General features: G+C 39.8%; 1 pseudogene across 1 annotated transcript; it reads left to right on the top strand.

The window, feature by feature from the left end:
- Positions 1–418: 418 nt before the first annotated feature.
- LOC311630123 (destrin-like) lies at positions 419–1138 on the top strand (annotated as a pseudogene). Its single transcript has one exon. The product of its transcript is annotated as a destrin-like (transcript).
- The last annotated feature ends 21685 nt before the right edge of the window (positions 1139–22823 follow it).

Here is a 22823-nt window from a genome sequence, read left to right as displayed (position 1 = left end):
TAAAAGTTGATGTTGTATAAACAGGAAGGAGAGAATGAATATAAAAAGTACTTAGCACTCTCTTCAATGGTATACAGCTCTGTGACACTTTAGAAAAGAGTGTCTAATGATTCAAGTTTAAACAAAATTAAACAGCCCAAAGCATTTTTTTGGGGGGGGAGGGGGGGATTACATTTGTTTTTTTCTTAACTTTCAATTAGTCTTTTCCATCATATAATACCACAAAAGTATTATCTTTCATTTGTGTCAATATGCATGATAATATTCAATTAATTTCCTTGAAAGCATCTTGTATTCTTCTCTCTTTGTGGTTAGTCTTGTTTTCCTAAGAGTGTAAGCGCCATAAAAGTAAGAATCATGGCTGGGTTGCTCGTCCGCGCGCTGCTGCGAGGACACTCCGGGCCCACTCCGCACCCTCCGCGCCCGCTGGCTCCCTGCCCCGCGTCCCTGCGACCGCCTCGGCGAAGATGGCCTCAGGAGTGCAAGTTGCTGATGAAGTATATCGCATTTTTTTATGACATGAAAGTTAGGAAGTGTTCCACACCAGAAGAAATCAAGAAAAGAAGGCTGTCATTTTTTTGTCTCAGTGCAGACAAAAAGTGCATCATTGTAGAAGAAGGCAAAGAGATCTTGGTTGGAGATGTTGGTGTAACCATAACCGATCCTTTCAAGCATTTTGTGGGAATGCTTCCAGAGAAAGATTGTCGCTATGCTTTGTATGATGCAAGCTTTGAAACCAAGGAATCCAGAAAAGAGGAGCTGATGTTTTTCTTATGGGCACCAGAACTAGCACCTCTGAAAAGTAAAATGATCTATACGAGCTCCAAGGATGCAATTAAAAAGAAATTTCAAGGCATAAAACATGAATGTCAAGCAAATGGGCCAGAAGACCTCAATCGGGCTTGTATTGCTGAAAAGCTAGGTGGATCCTTAATTATACCTTTTGAAGGATGCCTTGTGTAGATCATGGTTCAGTGCCACAAATCAAAAGCTTCCATGTTTAATGTTATCCTCTTGCTATATAAGTAAAGCAAATATGTTTAGGCCAGAGTCTCACTGAGGAGGAGCTATCTTGTCATCTATTAGAGTAAACGAAATATTATATAAACATGTGCAAAAGGCCCTAAATAAATCTAAAATCTAAAGTTCTATTGGTATGAAATTAAACTCTTATTGGTCAAATTTTTGCTAAGCTCCCTTTTAATAATGCAGTTCACAAAGCATATGAAGAGAACTATTGCATCTTTGTTAACTTCAGCAATTACTTTGTTTCTTTAGCTTAGAGAATTACTCATAACCTGGTTATAATTTTTGCCCAAATTCTTTATTCTCTCTTGAGTGAAACTGAATAATGGAAAATAATTCTCACATGCAATAACACTAATACACTAACTACAATAAGATTAAGTCAGGCAGTCTTTTAATTCTACCAGATGTGTAATGAAACTGTCTCAGAATTGTGAACGCTTATACCAGAATCAGTGCTGATCTTGCAAAGCACTATTTCAAGCACGTAGTTGGAATACAGGAAACAACTCCTTGCACCTGTGGTGAGCTCTCCACTAACTAGAAGGGAGACTGTTCTGAGAGTGACCTCGCATCTAGAGAATCATGTGTCTTTAGGAGAATGTCAATATCTTGTAACAATCGGATAAGATGCAGATTAACATTCCATTGTAATCTACTTTATTAATGAAAGTGATAAAGCAGTATATTGATAAGCTGGGACACTTGTGAAAACTTTGTGTCTTCTTCCGAACTTTGTTTCTGACACAATAAGATGGGGAAGAACATTAGGTATATGATTACTCTGGGGCCTGGGAGAACTTCTTAATTTCCTAGAGCAGTTTGTCAACTGTATGCGAAATGGGGAGCATGTATGACAAAAGATGACACCCATAGAAAACTGCTACCTGATGACACTTGGATATGATTGTCTTAACATCACAGACATAACACTTTGAATAATATAGAGATGCATAAACAGTTGAACTTAGAAATAGCTATATTGGCTTTATGTAATAAAGAAAGCATTTAAAAAAAAAAAAAAGTAAGAATCATGCCTGTACCTTTACTGAAGCATGCATAGCACTTGGTGCAGTACTAGATGCAAGATTAAGATTCAATAAGTGCACCTTGATTGGAAAAAAATAAAGCTTAAAAATACAGCAGAAGCAAATTTTTATAAACTTCCTATCCTATATAATAGAGGTGATATGCAAATTGACCATCACTCCAACATACAAGATGGCTGCCCCCATGTGGACACAAGATGGTTGCTATAAGATGGCCAGCAGGAGAGGGCAGTTGTGGGTAATCAGACCATTGGTGGAGGGCAGTTAGGGGTTTACAGGGCCAGCAGAGGAGGGCAGGTGGGAGTGACCAGGCCTGCAGGGGAGGACAGTTAGGGGGGACCAGGCCTGCAGGGGAGGGCAGTTAGGGGCAACTGTGCCATCAGGGAAGCAGTTAGGAGTGATCAGGCTGGCAGGGGATTGGTTAGGGGGTGATCAGGCTGACAGACAGGCAAGCAGTTGGGAGCAAGCAGTCCTGGATTATGAGAGGGATGTCCGACTGCCCATTTAGGTCCAATCTCACCGGGCAGTCGGACATCCCTCGAGAGGCCCCAGATTGGAGAGGGTGCAGGCTGGGCTAAGGGACACACCTGCCCCTGTGCACGAATTTCATGCACCAGGCCTCGAGTATATTTGATAACATGTCATCTAAATGTTTCTGTGCTTTGATTATCACTCCTCACTGCTTTTTTCTCTGTGTCCCTTTTTAGTATTAAATACACCATAGATGGAAAATGAGGACAATAAATCTAAGTAAAGCACCCCTGAAAAAAATTTTTTTTTCTATTTGTTCCAATATTAAGGATAAATTTATGGCTAAACAACTTAAGGCTTTTTTCAACTACTCTTTTGCCCGATTCCCACTCAGTTTATTCATTAATTGGCTTTTTCGTTATTCCTACCTTTCCACCCCTTAAAATAAATACAGGATCTTTCAGAGCATTTTCTTTGCTCTACAGGTCAGGAAAAATCTCCCTGCCATTTCATTATGAAAGCACTTGGCAGGTAAACTTCTGATATCATCTCCTTGTGTATCAAGGTCTTTAGCTTAGTCTAATGGTGTTTTGCCAAGTAAACAATTTACAGTCTATTATTTCCATTGGAAATTCCCCTTTTCAAATTGAAGAATTTCACAACAAAAAAAGGCACTGGTCAGAGAAACCCCAAGTTCTTCTTAGCATTGGTATTCAGGTTTTGCAACTTGATGGGATTGTTATTCATGTGACAAGTTAGGCGACACCAATGTATCAAATATAAAATGAAAAAATTTAGCAACAAGTAGTTCTGTCCCAATAGTTTCATTGTTCCCACTTCCCTTGGCTGCTAACTCCCTCCCCCATCTCTTTTGTTCATAAAATTATTGGCACTTCTGCAGGGACCTCTCCAGATTGTGCCCTCGTCCTCTCAGGCTTATCTCCATCCCTGAATCTGTCCCTTATCCCTGCCTCTTCCCATTAATGACCCTTGCTGGCTTCTTTCATTGTTTCTTTCCAAACCCCATTAACTAACTGTTCACATACTTCCTCTTTCTTCTCAAGCCTCTCAATCAGTGGCCTTCCTTTCTCCCATCCCAATCCAAAAACCAAGACTAGAGATGTGGTTGGCATACTCCTCACTGAAGTTTCCAGACCATAGCTCCAGAATATTTAATAAGTATACAGGGTCTCTCAACATCCCTATGGCTGTCAGCCTCCAGGGACACCCCTCAGCTTTCTTGATGTCATTCCGACCCCACATTCCCCATTATCCTGTAGATGGAGTACACCATCAAAGCTGACTGTCCAGCCAACATCCTGGCCTTCCAGCTTCTCAGGCCATTACTGTTCTTTGACTTCCTACATCAGTCTCACCACACACACAGTCATGCCATAGAGGTTTGTACTGGCTGCTGCTCTTGTAAATGGCCTATAAGACAAGCTAGACTCAGAAGGGGTAACATTATAAACAAGCTCAATATTTATTGTCACACAACTGCTTTTGACTCCATTGAGCTCAGTCAGTCCCATCTCTTTATAAAATTCTAGGCATATCCTTTTGTTGTTGTTGTTGTTACTCTTAGGTATTAAAAAATACCTTCATCTTTGATTTAATAAAACTTTGTGTGTGTGTGTGTGTGTAAGAAAATCTTCAATTGCCATTGCAGAAAGAAACATCTAGATGAAGTAGAAATTGTTTTCAATAACATTCGTAGAGAATAGGTTCTAGAAATTGGAGGTAGCTGGCTGTAACATCCTGTAAGTGATTTAATAGGACAGTCCCGGGTGGTTAGGCTGAGGCCAGCACCTCATGAGGACGAAAGTCTGGTCTGTGGGGAGTTTTGGAGGATAATTGGAGAAATATTACTCTGTGCATAGACCAAATGGAACTGTTGTCACAAGTGTTATAAAGTTTCATATAGTGTATGTTTTTTTCTACATGCACTTCAATTTCACAGCAAGAGTGGCATAGGATGCCTAAACCTAGAAGACGCATTCATGCAAGCCACCTAACTCCTTGATATAATAATGCATACAATTCAAATCATCTGGGGCTTTCTTTTTTTTTAATATATTTTATTGATTTTTTTTTATAGAGAGGAAGAGAGAGGGATAGACAGTTAGAAACATCGATGAGAGAGAATCATTGATCAGCTGCCTCTTGCACACCCTCCACTGGGGATGTGCCCGCAACCAAGGTACATGCTCTTGACCGGAATCTAACCCGGAACCCTTCAGTCTGCAGGCTGATGCTCTATCCACTGAGCCAAACCGGTTTTAGCTCATCTGGGGCTTTCTGCAACTACAAGGTGGTGGTTACAGAAAGCATGGCCCCCGGTATCAATATCTAAAAAGCAGGCACCACTTTCTTTTATGTGTGTTTCCTTTTTGCATTTTTCTTAATCAACTCTGCTGCTGTTACTGCTTCTTAGCAAAACTGGTAAAAATAAAGTTGTAATAAGAAACCTTTCAATTAAATTTAAATAAAAACTTCACTGTCTCAGTTCACTGTTTCCTCTCCCCTACAGGGAAAAGGTGAGAAATCTCCTGACATTGATACCACTGAAATGTCTGGCTTGTAAGCCCATACTCTGGCTCTTTTTCTCTTTAGTGCTTTCATTAGTTTTCAGAAGACCCATCAACAGTTCTTTAATAAGGGTAATGTCTCTTCCCAATAACCATAAATGATTTAGCTTTCTGATGGCCTCTAGTGGTTTGATCTCACTCTTCTTAGAAGGCCTTATGGTAAAGACCCCTTAAGACAACTCAAAATCAGCTACCCATAACTCAATAACAAAAAGACATATCGTTTAATTTTATGATCAACCGAAGGACTTGTATGCATGCATATAAGCATAACCAATCGATACAAGACACTGGTGGGGAGTGGGGGGGCAGGTGAGGGCATGTAGGGGGTTGGGGAAGCTGGGGGGAGGTCAATGGGGGAGAAAGAGACATATGTACTACTATTTGTAATACTTCAAACAATAAAAAAATGTAAAAAAAAAAATGTGGACAAAAACATTTGAGTAAATCTCCCAAGAAAATATATAAATGGCAAATAAACACATGAAAAGATGCTCAACATCAATATTATTAGTGTAATGAAAATTAAAACCAAAATCATATATCATTCTATACCCACTAGGATAGCTATTAATAAAAAATATAGACAATAACAGTGTTAGAAACAAGATGGAGAGACTAGAACTCTCATACACTGCCTTTCCATTGTTGGAAGGAGGATATAATGGAATACCACTTTTGGAAAGTCTGGCAGTCCTTGAAAAGATGAACAAAGAGTTACATAAGACTCAGAAATTCCACTCCCAGGTGTATACCCAAGATGTTGAAATCAGTCATGCAAAAAATTTGTAATGCAAATGTTTATATATTATTTTATCCAATCAAGCGTTAATTATATTATCAGAAAATTGGGAACAACCCAAATCTCTCTCAACTGATGACCAAATAAATAAAAGATAGTATATCCATATAATGGAATATTATTCAGTAATAAAAAGTAATGAAACACTGATTTATGCTATAAAATAGATAAACCTTGAAAACATTATGTAAGTGAAAGAAACCAGGCCAAAAAAAACAGGGTAAAATATCATACAATCCCAGTTATATGAGATGCCCCAAAAAGGAAAATCTGTAAAGATAGAAAGTAGACTTGTAGTTGCCTACGGTTGGGGGTGGGAGAAATAAGTAGTACTACTAATAGGTACAGGGTCTCTTTTAGGGAAGATGAAATATTCCACAATTAGATATTGGTGATGATTACACAGTTCTGTGAATACAATAATATATTGAGTTTTACACTGAGTGGCCAGATTATTATGATATCTGAATGCATAATATAATAATATGGCCACTCAATGTATATACATATATATTAGAGGCCCAGTGCATGAATTCCTGTATGGGTGGGGTCTGGTCAGCCTGGCCAGGAGGAGGGGACATGAGCATTGGCCAGCCTGCCTGAGGGTGGCACTCCTGGTCTAGGGGATAATTTGCATACTAACTTTTTATTATGCATGATATACACTGAGTGGCCAGATTATTATGCGTTATGAGATCATAATAATCTGGCCACTGGTGTAAATTTTATTTAAAAGGGTGAATTTTGTGGTAAAATAAACCTATGAAGAAGGATGGAGAAGAGAAAGGAGAGAAGGAGGGCGGGGAGAACAGTTACTATATCAGGTCCATTTCACTGCCACCGTGGTCCTTTCTCCTTATTCTAACCATTCACCCTCCAACAGTGTCTCTTATAGACTTTTTTTTTTTTTTTTTTTTCAGGAACAACTCAGGAATCAGTTATCTCAAAGTGATTCTTTTGACATCTCCCTCACTTTCTGTTTGGGAATGGGGACGGGAAGACCATCTCTTTCTTTCTGTCATGGAGATGTAGCACACTAATTCTCCAAAGAAGTCCTTACAGTGTATGAGAAGTCATGAATTGTTAGCCGCTTCTTAAGAAGCAGGTAATGGGTTAGTGGTGTAGAATGAAATTGAAACCAGACCAAGGCAGGGTGCCTGTCGCTATCATCAGGGTGGTTATTGAAAATTATTGAAAATTCTTAGCACCTGCATACTGTGGTCCTGCCTAGGGCTCACACCTGCTGCTGGTGCTGGCCCCATTTTTACTCACTGCCAATGCTGGAGCCACCACTTGCACCTGCCACTGTGCCTGGTGCTGGCCCCAATCGCTCAGCACCATCAGTGGGTGCGAGCCATGGCTGCTGGCCCTGTTTGCTCCTGAGGGCTTCTCCACCTCTCCCTGCTCCTGAGGGGTGATGGCCCCTACAAGAGGGGCACACACTATCAGTGTGTGGGAGCTGAGGCAAGGGCGGAGCTGCAGGCAGACAGGGGACCGGGGCCGCAGCAGGAGGGGCCGGGCGGGAGGCTTGGAGGATGGGCTGAGACCTGCCCTGTGCCCACCTCAGCCTCACGACCCACAGTTTCTTCCAAGGTACACGAATTTGTGCACTGGGCCCCTAGTAGTTAATAATACTGAAAATACTGAACTGCATATTTGAATGTTGCTAAGAAAGATCTTAAAATGTCTCATCATAAGAAAAAAAAAAGTGAGAAGTATGTATGGTGATGGATGTTAACTAGGCTTATTTCAGTGAACATTTAATAATATATATAAATACCAAATCACTGTGTTGTATACTTGACACTAATATATGTCAATTATTTTTTTAAATGTATTTTTTATTGATTTTGTACAGAGAGGAAGGGAGAGAGATACAGAGTTAGAAACATCAATGAGAGAGAGTCATCGATCAGCTGCCTCTTGCACACCCCCTACTGGGGATATGCCCGCAACCAAGTTCCTTGACCGGATTCGAATCCGGGACCTTTCAGTCCCCAAGCCGACGCTCTATCCATTGAGCCAAACCGGTTTTGGCTAATATATGTCAATTATATTTCAATAAAAATAAGTCTCCCAAAAAGTAGATGAATCTGACTTTCTTTAAAAAAATACAGTATAGAAATGGAGAGAAAAAGTAAATTTACAGTAAAGAAACCTGAAAACACTTATCATCAAGCAGGTGGTCCAGTCAACATCAACAGAGATAAGTCATGCTAATGGTGTAACCTTGATATCATGTAATGAGAATGGCCCTTTATCTCTGTGGCCTTTGTGCCCAAAACACATAACTCTAGCATAGTCATGATAAAATATTTAAAAATCATAAAAATCCCAAATGTGGGACATTCTACAAAACACCTGATGGATACTCTCAAAATTGTCAAGGTTATCAAAGACAAAGAAAATTTGAAAAAATGGGTGAAAAATAAGGAATTAGGTAAAAAATTAAATAAAAACTAAAGGGCATCATGTAAAAATGGAAATATGAGTAAATTTTGGATATAAGCTAATACTATGCATCAATATTGGTTCACTACTTATAGTAGGTGTACCATACTAATGCAAGAGTTAATAATAGGCCGAAACCAGTTTGGCTCAGTGGATAGAGCGTCAGCCAGCGGACTGAAAGGTCCTGGGTTCGATTCCCGTCAAGGGCATGTACCTTGGTTGCGGGCACATCCTTGGAGGGAAGGGTGCAGGAGGCAGCTGATCGATGATAGATTCTCTCTCATCGATGTTTCTAACTCTCTCTTTCTGTCCCTCTCTCTTCCTCTCTGTGGAAAATCAATAATATATATATATTTTTAAAAAGAGTAAATAATAGGAAAACTGGGTGTGGGATATAATCTCTGTACCCATATTATTCTAAAGTAAAAATGTTATTTAAAAAAATTTTTTGAAGACCCTAGCTGGTTTGGCTCAGTGAATACAGCGTCAGCCTGCAGACCAGAGTCCAGGGTTCTATTCTGGTCAAGGGCACATACCTCGGTTGCAGGCTTCCCCCGGCCCGGGCCCTGGTCGGGGCTCATGCAGGAGGCAACCAATTACTGTGTTTTTCTCACATGGATGTTTCTCTCTGTCTTTCCCTCTCTCTTCCACTCTTTCTAAAATTCAATGGGAAAATATCCTCAGGTGAGGATTAACAAAAACGAGAGAGAAAAATAAAAAAGAGAAAGGTTGTTTTTTTCTAGTCTAAGCCCCTAATAATAAATTATTAAAGAAAATGAATATAAATGGCCTATTATAACCTTTGCTATGATGAACCCTTGAGTTCATGCCATAGAATTACTTTACAAATAAAATCATTGTAGGGTAAGCTGAAACTGGTTTGGCTCAGTGGATAGAGCATCAGGCTGTGGACTGAAGGGTCCCGGGTTTGATTCCGGTCAAGGGCATGTACCTTGGTTGTGGGCACATCCCCAATAGGGGGTGTGCAAGAGGCAGTTGATCCATGATTCTCTCTCATCGATGTTTCTAGCTCTCTATTCCTCTCCTTTCCTCTCTGTAAAACATCAATAAAATTAAAATAAAATAATAAAATAAAATAAAATAAAATAAAATAAAATAAAATAAAATCATTGTAGGGTAAGTTTTTGTTAGTGCCTGAGTAACCTAATGTCCAAAACCACACCCCTCCCCTTGCCAAAAAAATGGGTGGGCCGCTAGGTCACACTGAACTTGAACAGATAACAGCTTCATCACAGTCCAATTTATTGCCCATTCTGGTACTGGCTGAAACCTATCGCTACTTATGCTGTGAATCATCAGATTTTCTTGGGGGAAAAGTCTTTCTCGATGTAATAAAAATGCCATACAGTTCAAACTCTAGATTGCAATAAGCAATTCTTAAAAATCCAATATGCTCCCCATTGCAAAGTGAACTAAATAGGTAAGAAGCTTGTACACATAAAATAAAGTGTTGGTTTAATATGCTAACCACATTTTTTCCTGTTCCATTTCCCCCCCCTCAATTTAGGTACTAAGTCAAAGTTATAGACTGTCTACTACCAGTGTTCAATTAGAAAGTAGAATCCCTATAACTTTTACTTTAATTGCTTGATTCTAAAATGCAAAACTAGAATTTTTTTCAAAAAATGCTGCAAATAAAATAATACGATACTATGCTTTCACGGATTATTGCCTTCAGGTAGAATTAAATTATCATTAGGAGTGTTTGCAATTTCTTAGTTAGAAAACCAAAATATAACAGCATCTGCCACGTGCCAGGCCCTGTGCTGCACATGGGAATACAGTGGTGGCCAGAACAGACGCAGGCCCTGTCCTCTTGGGGCAGGGTGACATTAGCCAAGTAACCATGTAAGATTACGCGAGCAACTTGACTGAGCTGTCTCAACAACGTGGGCAGAAGCATAAAACTATTTTATCTTCCCAGTAAGTGTTTCCAGTTCTGCTCTCTCTCTCTCTCTCTCTCTCTCTCTCTCTCTCTCTCTCTCTCTCTGTCTCTCTCTCTTTAAAAAAAATATATTTTATTGATTTTATACAGAGAGGAAGGGAGAGAGATAGAGAGCCAGAAACATCGATCAGCTGTCTCCTGTACATCCCCTACTAGATGTGCTGCAACCAAGGTACATGCCCTTGACCGGAATTGAACCCAGAACCCTTCAATCCACAGGCCGATGCTCTATCCACTGAGCCAAACCGGTTTTGGCAAGTTCTGCTCTCTTAATTCTTTTTTTCACTGGGTACCCAAACCCATAATATCTTCTTAGTCTAGTCTGTCCCTTTCAGTTATTAAAACAGAATGTTTTTGCTTAAGACTCAGTTCTACTTATTTTATTTTATTTTTATTGTGTTATAGTTGAAATATCAAATAATGATTTGATATTTGTATATACTACAATTTGATCACCACAATAAGTCTAGTTACATTGGTCACCATATAAAGCTACAAGTCTTTTTCTTATGATGAAAAGTTTTATGATTATTCTCTCCACAACTTTCAAATATGTAATATGACATTATTACTTTGGGTAGTATAGACATTTTAACACATTAATTCTTCCAATACATGATCACAGAATATCTTTCTATTTAATTGTGTCTTCTTCAATTTCTTTAATCAGCATCTCATGATCTTAAGTGTACAGCTCTTTCACCTTCTGAAATTGATCTCTAGGTATTTTTTTAAACATATATTTTATTGATTTTTTACAGAGAGGAAAGGAGAGGGATAAAGAGCTAGAAACAGCTGCCTCCTCTGCACACCCCCTACTGGGGATGTGCCTGCAACCAAGGTACATGCCCTTGACTGGAATCGAACCCGGGACCTTTCAGTCCTCAGACCGACACTCTATCCATTGAGCCAAACCAGTTTTGGCTGATCTCTAGGTATTTTATCCTAAAAAAAACAAAAACAAAAAAACAAAAACAAACAAAAAAAAAACACACTCAGAGAAGAAGAGAGAGAAAGATCAAAGATGAAAGAAATCAATCGGACACCTCCCACACACACCACCCTGGAGATGGATAGGGAATTGAATCGTGATCTCCTGGTTTATAGGTCAACACTCAACCACTGAGCCATGCTGGCTGGATGGTATTTTATCCTTTTTGATGCATTTGTAAATACAATTGTTTTTGATAGTCCATTGTTAGTGTGTAGAAATGCAACCAACTTTTGAATATTGGTTTTGTACCCTGCAAATCATTTACTTATTAGTTCTGACAGGTTTTTTGGTGTAGTCTCTAGAGTTTTCTATATGTAAAATTATGTCATCTGCAAATAGTGATAGTTTTATACTTATTCCTTTCAAATGTATATGACTTTTATTTCTTTCTTTTTTTTCCTAATTGTTCTAACTAGGATTTTAAATACGATGTTGAATAAAAGCGACAAGAGTAGGCATTCTTATCCTGCTCCTGAACTTAAAGGAAAAGCTTTCAGCTTTTTACCATTGAGGATGATTTAGCTGTGGGTTTGTCATACATAGCCTTTATTATCTTGAAGTATGCTCCCTCTTTACCAATTTCATTAAAAGGTTTTTTAAAATCATAAGTGGATAGTGAATTTTGTCAAATGCTTTTTCTACATCTATTGAGATGACCATAATTTTTATCCTTTATTTTGTTAAAGTGGTGTATCAAATTGACTGATTTGTGAATGTTGGACCAGCCTTGCATCCCTGGGATAAATCCCAATTGATCACGGTGTACGATCCTTTTAATGTATTGTTGAAATTGGCTTGCTAATATGTAGTTGAGAACTTCTACATCTCTGTCCACCCAGGATATTGGCCTGTTGCTTTCTTTTCTTATGGTGACCTTGTCTGGTTTTGGTATCGGGGTGATGCTGGTCTCATAAAGTGATTTTGGAAGCACTTACTCTGCTTCAATATTTTTGGAAGAGTATGAGAAAAATAGGTATTAAATCTTCTTTGAATGTTTGGTAAAATTTATCTGTAAATTCATTTGGTCCTGGACTTTTGTTTGTTGGGAGATTTTATTATTATTGATTCAATTTCCTTACTAGTAATTGGTCTGGTCAGATTTAAAATTTCTTCCTGATTCAGTTTTAGGAGATTATATGTTTCTAGGAATTTATCTCTTTATTCTAGGTTGTCCATTTTGTTAGTGTGTAATTGTTTATAGAAGTTTCTATGATCCTTTGTATCTCTATAGTATCAATTGTAGCTTCTCCTCCTTCATTTTTGATTTTATTAATTTGAGCCCTCTCTCTGTTTTGTAGTAATTATTAAAGCTGAACATATGCATACCTTATGATACAGCAATTACACTTCTAGATATACACTCAACAAAATGAGCACATCCCAAAAGGCACAATAAGGTTCATAATTGCATTTTCACAATAGTTAAAAGTGAAAAGAAATAGTATAAATTTAGTAAAATGGATAAATTGTGGCATTCATAAAAAGGAATACTTTGCAGCAAGTAAAAGAGACAGATTCCTGCTATATGCAGCATGGATGAATTTCATAAAATTATATTGAGTAAAAGGAGTCAGAATTTTAAAAATTCATAATGTAGAAGGCCATTTACCTGAAGTTCAAATGTAGAGAACATGAAATGATGGTGCTAGATGTCAGGATAATAATAACTCTTGGGGACGAATGGTGTGGGAGAATGGGATGTAGCCAATATTCTCTCTTGATCCAAAAATGTTCATTGAACTCTACCCTTATAACCTGTACAGTCCACTGAGAAGTACATGAATTACACTTCAACAAAATAATTACTTTTTTTTTTAAAAAAAGACAATGCAATTCCTTCTTTAAAAAAGTGAATTGTTATATAAAAACTGTGTTCAAAGAAGCTTATTTAACACGTGTGCCTCAGAAGTTAAACATAGCCCTGGGGGAAGCGTGACATTTCATTTGGAGCAAACTTACCAATTATTTAGCTGGTTTTCAACGTTAAGTGTTCTTTGCATGTACAAAAGTAAAGTGAGAACTGTCAACGTGTTGGCTCAAATATCAGAAAAAGAACTTCTCAACGTGTTAAATTGTGTCAGTTTTACATCAAAATCTTCGGATGCTCCAGAGAGAAAGGTTAAGATCAACAATAGCTCATTGTTTTCTTCCATTGTAGGAAATTAAGGTTAAAAGTTCATTATGATGAAAGCAAAATAGTGTTAGCTCTCATTAATGTGAATGTTATTGTAAATTTAGTTTAAATTTCAACACTGAAGATAAATTTACTTACATTTTGTAGTTATAATATTTTGGTTTAATACATGTAAGTATATGATATTTTATGGCAAGTATTTTTGAGATAGAACTATTTTATAGATATATCAATATAACAAAACTGTTACATAGTTAATAAATAAATTCCAAAAAATTATATATAATTTTAATGATTTTATCTACTCCCTGTCAAAAGTGCCCCAGTTATATATATACCTATATGTGCCCAGTGTATGAAATTCGTGCTGGTGGGGGGGGGAGGGTGTCCTTCAGCCCAGCCTGCACCCTCTTGCAATCTGAGACTCCTTGCTCCTAACTACCTGCCTGCTCACTCCTTATCGCCCACCTGCTTGCTCCTTGCCACTTGGCTTGCGGTTCCTTAGAGCTGCCAAGGAGATAGGAGACGCTTCTGCCACTGCTGGGCGTTGGCCAGCCATGAGACCAGCTTCTGGCTGAGCAGTGCTCCCGTGTGGGAGAGCACTGACAGCTCCGGCATTGAGCATCTGCCCCCTGGTGGTCAGTGCATTCATAGCAACAGGTCGTTCCACTGGTCATTGTTTGGTAGATTTGCATATTAGGGATAAATATACTTTTAAAAAAGCTCATTCTCAATAGTGTCCCAGTTAAGAAGTGATATCAACGATATGAAAGAACAGGGAGCCTCAGACCTCCTTCCCCTTCCAAAGACATCAATTTAATAACAGTGTATGATACAGAAAGACCTTTTGAGAACTCCAGAAAACAGCCGAGAAGTCAAGTGCAGAGTCAAAAACAACTGTATTGAAATGAGTAAGAAAAACCACTGTACTTTCACCAAGACAACCCTTCCTCGAAGCTGGTAGAGATCAACCCGATCAGGAGAAAAATACCTGAATTATGGTTTCACCCTCAGGAGAGAAAGAGTGGAAAATTTGCCCAACTTTCCAGATTTTGGGGGTACCAAGGATAGTTTTTACCTAGCCCTACGATGGGGAACTGACATACTTTGGAGGCCTGAGGATCTTGAGAACAAAGGATACCTCGGTGACATATTGCAGCACCAGGGAACCTAAAGCTCAGGCAGAAACCTGAGAGAGCAAGAGATTATAAGCTCTAGAGAAAGAATCCTATATTTAGCAAAACTGTCCTTCAACAATAAAGGAGAAATAAAGAAGTGACAGTAAAGATGTGGAGAAATTGGAACCCTTGTGCATTGTTCGGTTTTAAAAGAAAATTGGTTTAGCCATTGTGAAAAACAATATAGAGATGCCTCAAAATTAAATACATAATTACCATATGACCCAGCCCTCCCATTACTGAGTACATATCCAAAAGAACTGAAAAGGGATATTTGTACACACATATGCATTGTAGCGCTATTTACAAAATCAAGAGATGGAAGCAACTTAAATGTCTATTAAAGGAGAAATGATTAAGTGTGGCATATACATACAATAAATATTATCTATCATTAAATAATAAGGAAATCCTGCCATTGGTGACAACATGGATGACCCTTGAGGGCATTATGCTATGTGAAATAAACCAGTCACAGAACAAGAAATGTTACATCATAGTTTCCTAGGAGGTATATAAAATAATCAAACTTCTAGAAACAAAAAATAGAATTGTGGTTTCCAGGGGCTAGTAGGAGGGAGAAAGGGTACTGAGTTTTGCAAGACAAAAGTTCAATGGGTATGAAGTTTTGCAAGATGAAAGATCTAATTCTGTTGCACAGCAATGTACACAGAGCTAACTCGATTGTACTGTACACTTAAATGGTTGAGAGTAAATTTTATGTCACGTATGTGGGTTCTTTTTAATTGTTGTTGTTTTTAAATATACTTTTTATTGATTTCAGAAAAGAAGGGAGGGGGAGAGAGAGAGAAACATCCATGATGAGAGAGAATCATGGATCAGCTGCCTCCTATATGCCCACTACTGGGGATCAAGCTCACAACCTGGGCATGTGCCTTGACCGGGAATCGAACCATGACCTTCTGGTTTATGGGTCGACGTTCAACCACTGAGCCATGCCAGTCAGGCTGTTACATATGTTTTACCAAAATTAAAACGTCTCCCAGTTTAGGTATATGTTATATAAATAGGCTAAGTTACATTATATGCTCTTCCTACTCATGGCACAGAGCTGACTCATTCCACTTACCCTTCCTTTCCGAAGCAAGCCATCTCCACATTCCTCCCCAGACTGCTGCAGAATGCAAACCACTGTGATCAGTCTGCCGGAGGTGAGGTGATGGAAAGAACATTCCAACATCCATGGCTTTCCCCAGTTTGAAAAATAGATGATTTATTTGGAGAACTGGTCTACCTGGTGCGGCAGGAGAATACAGGGGGAAGGGGTAGGAAGGAGGTGAGGCGAGGAAGGCCCAAAGGTATGCAAGGCCTTTCCATATCTGACCCCATAAATCCGAAAAGTTGGAAGTTTATCTTCTAGTCAATAAAAAATTCTAGGAAGTTCCCACAGAAGTGAGTGACAAGATTCCATTTGTGTTTTTAGAAAAATACTTCTGACAGCAAAGCATAGATTGGTGAGGGCAAGGTCTAGAAGCCAGGAGACCGGTTATGTAGTTCAGTTGGTGTCATCTGTGCTTTTGTAAAAAAAAAAAAAAACTTCTTAAAGAAGTTGGGGAAGGAATACATTGAAGAGACTTTTTTTTAGGTGGAATTAAGAGGATTTGGTGACTGATAGGTCATGGAATTCATTGAAAAGCAAATGAAGGAACAAATGTAATTCACCTAGCATAGAGCCTGCACATAGGTATCCCATGAATATTCAGTTCATCACTTCTTAAAGTGTATATGTTACAACTAGCATGATTTTTCGGTTACTTGGCCACTGAAATCAATATGCCTTTAAAAAAAATAAATAATGTGTTTTCAGATGGGAGAGTTTTAAATACAATGGAAATGGAAACAACCGCTTTGAAAACCTTTTGGTAATAGTTAGCAATATTGAGTAAAGTTGACAATACTCATATCCTAAGTCCAGTTCTGGCTATCACCCCTAGAGAAACCCACACATGTGAAAACTGGAACCAACTTCATAAATGTCCAGTATGAGGAAGATGGGGAAATAAATTGTGGGAAATTCATATACTGCCATGCCATCCAGTATTTATCAGCATGGATAAATTTCAAAAGCAGTGAACAGAACAAAAACAAAACACGTTGCGAAGGGATATGTGTGATACCATTTGAACAAAAACCTGTTATATAATACTATGTAATAACTAAGAAAAAGCTTCCATAAATAATGGAGGGGTGCATAGGAGGTCTCATTTATGACACTTCATTTCTTTGAAAAAAGGACTTGAGCTCAAGTATAGCATAATGCTAGGATTTGATGAAGGTTCGTACACTGTTGTTCATGATAAGATTCTCTATTCTTATTCATATGTTTGAAACATTTTGCAATAAAAGGTAGTCATCGGATACATATTATTCTCTAAACTCTAGGATAATGTTGTGTCTGGCACTTACTAAAAAGCCTTCCTCAACTTTGAATGATGGCCACAGAAAGAGCTACAACCTCGTCAGGGAGTTCTGAGAAACTGGTGCTAATTTTGGCTCTGAGCAACTCAGCAACTGTCTTACGACCTTGAGCAATTCATTTTTACTTTGGTACTCGATTTCTTCACCTCTTCCTCAGCCAATAGAACGAAGGGGACAGCCTGCATCCTACAGTAAGTTTAAAAAATAATAAAAGGATAGCTACTGTAGGTTGCTATGTGCCAGAGATTCTGGTCATCACTTTCATGAGGAGGATTAACTGTTATTATCTCTAATCTATACCAGGAAAATGAGGCTTCTAAAGGTTAAATAACTTGTCAAGGACACACAGACAAAAAAGGGATTTTAACCCTGACACGGCTGTCACTTTTTTTTTTTTTTTTTTTTTTTTTTAACAGAGAGGAAGGGAGAGGGATAGTCAGAAACATCGACGAGAGAGAAACATCAATCAGCTGCCTCCTGCACACCCCCCACTGGGGATGTGCCCACAACCAAGGTACATGCCCTTGACCGGAATCGAACCTGGGACCCTTGAGTCTCCAGGCTGACGCTCTATCCACTGAGCCAAACCAGTCAGGGCAGGCTGTCACTTTCTGACTTCAAAGCCCATGCATGGTCTTCCCCCAGGCCCGAGGACTCCCGCTAGTTCTGACCCATCCTATTAGTGAGTGTCCCTCCTGATGTTCCGAATAGAGTGGCCATGTCATGTATCCTCCACACCAGGACACTTTGAGAGTAATTTGTAATTAAACCAGGCATAAGCCCGGACTGTCCCAGAACAGGTGGTCACCATCGTTCTGACGCTGAGAAACACGTTCCAGCAGCCTTTCCAGAGACATCCTATAGCACAGTGGTTTCTAGCAGGAATCAGGCAGGTCACTGAGAAGCCCAGTCTAAGGCTTTGTTGCTATATTAGTACCAACGGGCAGAAATAGATGGCTGGGCTGGAGCCCTCCAATGGCATCTTCATACACAGCTGCTGTCCACAGAGGGACACAGCAGCTGCTCCGAAGCATGTCCATGGTTTATCTCTCACTGCCCTTACCATGTTCTGGAACACAGTGTTTCTGCTTCCTTCATCGGGAAGGCGTTTAGAAAAGGTCTGTCTGCCCTGGAGGCTGGTTCTCCTGGAAGCCCTTGATATAAAGAATGGGACGACACCGCCCTCTGGTGTCACCAAGGAGCCAGCGAGGGGCTGCACACACTTGGTCTGGACGAGGGTGTCTGACGGAGGTGAGGCAAGGAAAACGGAACCCCACACACGTTCCTAGCCAATTCTTACCATTCTGTGAGCTCCATTCTTATCATCTCCATTTTTATAAGTAAGAAAAGTCATCAGAGACATCAAGTAGCTCATTCCAGGACACTGGAAAGTAGACTGAAATTTGAACCCCAGTCGGTCTAGCATTAACGCCCATGGTCTTACCTTTTCTTATTCTGCAGGCCATATAAACAGTGGGTCCTCAAATAGTCAAAATAGGTTTATGGAACACTGTTTTATGCCGGAAATGGAAGTTGAAGATAGGTTGACTCACTCGATTTTGCAATGCGCTCCGAAATCTTTGCTAACATTTTCCCATATCTTTTTTTAAAAAGTCACTGCCTTCCTCACTGATCCTCGTCTCTCTCTTACTTCTGAACCTCTACCATTTCCCTGCAACAGTTTCCTCGGTTACTTTGTACGACAGCCACTGGTGCGTCTAATTCCTCTGCCCACTATCCCTACATCTTAAATTACATAATAAACTACCTGAAAGTGGAGACTATTTTTTTTTTTTAATTTCATCCCACACAGCATCTATCACTGCTCAAAATCATCAACCAATTTGCAGAATTGAACCGTAATAGATGTCAGCACCGGTCCTGGAGATTTAAACTCAAAGACATTAATATCTGACAGCATGACTGTGCCTGTTAGATGTCTCCTAGCCTGGAAAGACGGACGCTCTCCTAACTTACATCCACAGACTGGCAAAACACAGGACAATGAACGTGAGAGTATGGAAATGGGCTGGAGGCCTGGTCTCTCCCCATATCCTGAGAGTGAAGGCTGCAGGGGAGTAGGGGAGAACGGGGGAGGGGGTGCGGGGGGGGGGGGGCACGGAGGGGGCCAAACAGTGTTCCACCATCCTTCATTTCCCCACTCCTCCGTATTTGGCAGCTACTGTATTTTACTTTGGTGCCATCTACTCTCTCATTCAATAGCTCTCTTAAATAAAACCTTTCTGCTTTCTCCCTTCCCTAAATGGCTCTCACTGATCCTAACTCTGGTGTGTCCTCTGTTTTCAGGGAAATGTGGCTGACCTTCCGACTTCTAATGGCACTGCAGATTGGCTGTCTTTCCAAAGGGCTTGCATTACCCCTGTTTAAGGGGTCTGTGCATTCCTGGGATGCTCAGTCAGCAGCATGAGCAGCAGGGCCATCTGGGAGTGTGACCCTGGGCTCCCTGGGTGTGGACAGTGGAGGTGGATTAGAAACCCACCTCTGGGCCTAAGCCATATAATGTGTTCAGGCTCCTCTGTACCGGCCCTCATCCTAAGTGTCAACCAAGTGAGTTTAGATGTTGAAAAGGAAAAAAAAAAATGAGTAAATCTATGTTAGTTTCAATGACATATAACAGCAAAATATTAGAAGCAATTTATATATTCATTAATACTAAATTAAGCCCTATGATAGCAAAACCAAAACATTTTGAATGGTTTTGTAATATTCTGTGGTCCCGAAGTATATTAATTAACCTGGATAAATGCATAAGTAACAATGTTAAGTGGAAAAAATAGGATAAAAAAATGAATTAAAAAGTAGTAATCATTTGCTATATTTCCATCCAATCACTTTGGCTTGCACATATTCTTAAAAACATAAAAAGAAAAGTGCTGTGCCGAAACCGGTTTGGCTCAGTGGATAGAGCATCGGCCTGCGGACTGAAGGGTCCCAGGTTCGATTCTGGTCAAGAGCATGTACCTTGGTTGTGGGCACATCCCCAGTAAGAGGTGTGCAGGAGGCAGCTAATCGATGTTTCTCTCTCATTGATGTTGCTAACTCTCTATCCCCCTCCCTTCCTCTCTGTAAAAAAATCAATAAAATCTATTTTTACCAAAAAAAAGTGCTATTAGTTTAAAAAATGCTTTTACATATCACAGTAATAACAAATCAATGTAAATTCAATAGTTGTGCTGTGGGCATGGCATGTTGACCAGCATAAACCACAGCTGGCAGGTGGGATGAACCATTTCACTGCTCCCACCAGTTCCTGGGATCTTTTCTCTGCTACCACTTCCCCAGCACCACCACCATCAAAACTCAACCCTTTCACTTCCCTCCTTCCATCTCTTTCTTCCCCAAGTCATTCCAGGCTCTCTTCCGGGCACTGCGCAGAGTCACAGATACGAGAAGCAGGAAAGCAGACCAAATGCTTTTCCCGTTTCATCTTTTCACCAAGACGCTTGCCCTTGCGTTTGTGAAAAGGCACAGGCCCCGTCACTGGAGAAAGCTGGCTGCCCGGGAGCGCACAGCTCCACCAGGTCCCGGTCGCACCGCTGCCATCTCAGACGGGCAAGATCAGAATGTTGTCTAGCAGTTGCCTAATTCTGGCAACGGGACAAATAAATAGACTTGCTTTTAAAAACTGTAACATAAGGCACGCTCTGGCCTTTGGCATATATCCTGAAAGGATTTTGTTCTCTCCCTGGTGATCGTTTTCAAGCTAGGATGAGAGACTGAGAGCCATCTGAGTTCACACTTGTCCCTCTAGACAGCTGAGCATTTCCATAGATAGGCAATGGCATCTACATGACACGGAGGAGCCACTTTAATTCGCATTTCGATGACAGGTGGCTAAAATACAGTTCGGCCCTGACAGACAAAGCCGTTTCCAGTCATTCCATCTGCACTCGGAATGTCAGCAGGTCAGGGGAACACACCTATGTACGTGACAGCAAAGGAAAAGAGAGGGTCAGCCGAAGCCCATGGCAGAGCCAGTCCACTGTGGCTTGGTATTTGAGGAGGAAGTGTACAGAGGAGAGGTACACGCTCCAGTGAATCCCTAGATAACATTTCTATTGTCATGAATCCCCACACTTGATTAACTTATTATTCTGTGTGTCTTTACAGGAGGAAAGCACAGAACAAAAGGTTAAAGAAAGGCTCAGTAATTCATTCCTCTCCCACATCACAACTTTTAAACTTTCAAAGTACTGTCATATTTTAAACCTTCTTTAGTGAATTCATTTAATAAACATTTATTGAGGCACTGTGCAAAGATGGAAAAAACTGCTCTCCTCCAGAAATAAAAAATCACAGAAAGAACCTAATTGTCTGATCCTCTCACCTCCCTAACTTATCTATGCATTTTCCAATGCTTCAATTCCTTTCCTCTTTTCCTCAAAAGTAAGCCTGTGAACTGGCCTGCATCAGGATAGAAGAGAAGTTGATATTTTGCCTTTTCCACATTGGATGCAGTGTTCATGTCACAGGGTTTGTAACTGGCGTGTTTGTAAAGTCAGATGTTCATGGTGATTAGCAAAATATCCCCTTAGTCCTAACGGAAGGCATTGCCATGCAAAACTGAGAACCCAGTCATGTGGACCGCACCCAACACACTTCAGAGACAACTGCTTGGCCAGTTGTGTTGAGGAGAAACCCAATCTAGACAGGAGGGTTAAAAGAAGTAGCACATTCTCATACTGTCAGCCTCTCTAGCAAATCTTTCCTCCCCCGCACTGGGGAAAGAACGGTAGATGTTCTGTGGATCACCGGGTCATTGCCCGAATCGAACTTCCTGATCACAGGGTAGAGTCAAATCACATATTCAAAACATAAAGTCCTTTAAAAATATATATATATATATATTTCCTGATAGCTTGGGGCAGAATGTAACTGTTCCAAACTTATCTGATTTTTAGCAGGTACACTTCAAAAGCTATGAAGGGCAAATATTTGGGCAAGCATATTTGCTGCTTAGAATAAGACTCTTAAACAGACAAAGCACAGTTTCCATTCTCCTCCCCCCATAGATTATAGGTATGGAAATACTAAAGCTGAAGATTAATGTTTCCACAGAAATAAACATCTTCAAGGAGGATTCTCCATACTGTTTCCTATCTATATGGTTAGTACCTCAATTCCACACAACATTGGTGTCTATTGAATTTAGACAATTCGTCTTGGCTACATAGCTGCAAATTACTGAAGAAGACCAAGTTTATAGGAGGGAAGGTATATGTTGTTCTTTGGGTTTTCTTATTTTCTCAATTGACAGGTAAGTTTTGAATAAATTAGTCAGAATAAGAAAGGTAAGTAGATTATTTAAATGCAGACTACTTTAAGTAATTTCACACCTCTCACCAGATAATATCTATGATGATTCCTTTCTAAAAATTATGTAGGTAGCCCTACCACGAAACAATGCTAGGATGATGTGCAATTTGTCTGACATTCATGCTGTTACTACCACTGACATATAACTATATTTGCAAGTTTTTCTAAGCAAGGGCTGTAGCACATCATCTCTATGAACCCACCAAGAAAGGGTGCTCCCTGTGCTGTTCAGTTGCCTCATTGCTCTCAGATTTATTGCCACCCTTCTTTAGTTCTGCCTGTACCTCAAGGTCTACATTTCCCAGGGTCCCCTGACAAGTGCTTCGGAATAGTTTTAGTGAGTGGGAAGTGTTGCTGGGTGACTTGGAAGTGGGAAAGAGAAGAAGCC

The sequence above is a fragment of the Pipistrellus hanaki genome (assembly GCF_964339955.1).
Source record: "Pipistrellus hanaki genome assembly, chromosome: 1".
Lineage (NCBI taxonomy): Eukaryota > Metazoa > Chordata > Mammalia > Chiroptera > Vespertilionidae > Pipistrellus > Pipistrellus hanaki.
This window is presented reverse-complemented; position numbering and strand designations above follow the sequence as displayed.